This window comes from Microtus ochrogaster, chromosome 4 (genome assembly GCF_000317375.1).
Source record: "Microtus ochrogaster isolate Prairie Vole_2 chromosome 4, MicOch1.0, whole genome shotgun sequence".
In the NCBI taxonomy this organism is placed as follows: domain Eukaryota; kingdom Metazoa; phylum Chordata; class Mammalia; order Rodentia; family Cricetidae; genus Microtus; species Microtus ochrogaster.
In genome coordinates, this window is record NC_022011.1 from 47,347,990 (window position 1) to 47,350,101 (window position 2,112).

Here is a 2,112-nt window from a genome sequence, read left to right on the forward strand (position 1 = left end):
AGGCTGGTCTCGAACTCACAGAGATCCGCCTGCCTCTGCCTCCCAAGTGCTGGGATTAAAGGCGTGCGCCACCACCGCCCGGCCCAAACAGAAATGTATACATGAATTAAAGAAATCTTAAGAGAGACATTGTCTCAAACAACAAAACCCAAAAGAATCCTCAAGTGCTAACCTTTGGATTCTGACTCTGGTCTGAGGTTTCCCCTAGAGACCTACAATTCAGCAAATTTCCCCAGTGAGTCCGAGTCTAAAGACTAGGGTTTGGTAATTCACATCCATCTTGACACTCGGGGGTCATCCAGTCATCAGGTGTGCAGCTGGGGGCCAGCGTGGGCTGCCTGAGATCCTGTCCCATAAAGGAGGGATGAATAAAGCCAGCCCTACAGGGCCCCTAGGGACTGCTTCGTGGTGTACAGTGGGAGGTAAAACCACAAACTGAGTAGCTTTAAGACAAGGAGAACTCTCAAGCTATGGGATGGAGAGATGGCTCAGCAGTTAAGGACACTGCTGCTCCCAGAGAGGACGGGAGGACCAGAGGAACGTCGTGTTGGGTGGCTCACAGCTGCCTGTAACTCCAGTTCCAGGGGATCAGATGCCTTCTTCTGGCCTCCACACATGTGGCATAAGCACACATACAACATACAGATACATACATTTAAAAAAAATTTAATGAGGGGTTGGAGAGATGGCTCAGTGGTTAAAAGTGCATGCTGCCCTTGCAGAAGTCTGGGGTTTGGTTCCCAGCACCCACACGATGGCTCACAAACATCTATAACTCCAGTTTCAGAAGATCCAATGCCCTGTTCTAACCCCCATGGACACAAGCCACATAAGTGGTGTACATATATACATTCAAACAAAACGATCATACACGTAAAACAAATCTTTCAAAAAATTATGAAGTCCAACATGATGGCACATGTCTTTAATCCTCACACCCAGGAAACAGAAACGGGTTGCTCTCTTGAGTTTGGGGTCAGGCTGGTCTACATAATGAGTTCCAGACCAAAGCTATAGAGAAAACTTGTTCCTGGTTTGGTGGCACACACCTTTAATCCCAGCACTCAGGAAGCAGAGTTAGATGGACCTCTGTGAATTCAAGGTCAGTCTGATCTACAACAAAGAGAGTTCCAGGACAGTTAGGGCCGTTACACAGAGCAATCCCATCTTGAAAAACCAAAAATAATAAAAATAAATAAATAAATAAATAAATAAATAAATAAATAAATAAATAAATAAAATAATGCGATGGCTAAGGGCATCTGGGATGGAGGAAGGGCCCTGGGTGTCAATGGGTCCAGTTGCTGGTGACCTGGGGCCCAGCCTCTGACTGTTCCACTCCACAGCAGCCACGGAGCAGCTTGCTTTTACTTGTCCAAATAAAATCTAGCTGGGCTCGGCAGTGCAGCGTCTAATCCCAGCTGCCGGGGAGACAGAGACTAGAGTAGAGGGTGGCAGAGATCCAGGCTGGGTTCCTGGGATGGCTCTCTAAGCAAAGTGTGACTCTAATCCCAAGAGCGATGTGGCAGGAGGATAAAATGGCCTTGCCCAGTTGTTCTCTGAGCCCCACATACTCACTGTGGCATGCAGGTACACACACCCCAACAGCAAACAGAATGTATTGTGTTTGGTGTGCATAGATTGTATGGATGAATAGCCCTTACACATGCTAAGCGCATGCTCTAACACCAAGCTACCAGTGAGTCCCAGAGCAAGTTTTGGTTTGGTTTGTTTTTTTTTCAGGCAAGGTTTCTCTGTGTTACCCCGGCTGTCCAGGAAGTTGCCTTGCAGACCAGACTGACCTTGAACTCACAGAGATCTACTTGCTTTTGCTTCTGGAGATTAAGATCACGCACCACCATGCCCAGCCCCAGTGGCCAGTGTTTTGATTTTTTTTTTTTACCAAAATGGCATATATAATTTGTGTATGTGTGCATTGCAACTTGCTTCCTGAATTTAGCAATAATCCGTGGCTCTTTCCCACTTTCCATCAGGCCTATAGAAATACGCATTAGCTGGGCAGTGGTGGCGCACGCCTGTAATCCCAGCACTCGGGAGGCAGAGGCAGGCGGATCTCTGTGAGTTCGAGGCCAGCCTGGTCTACCAAGGGAG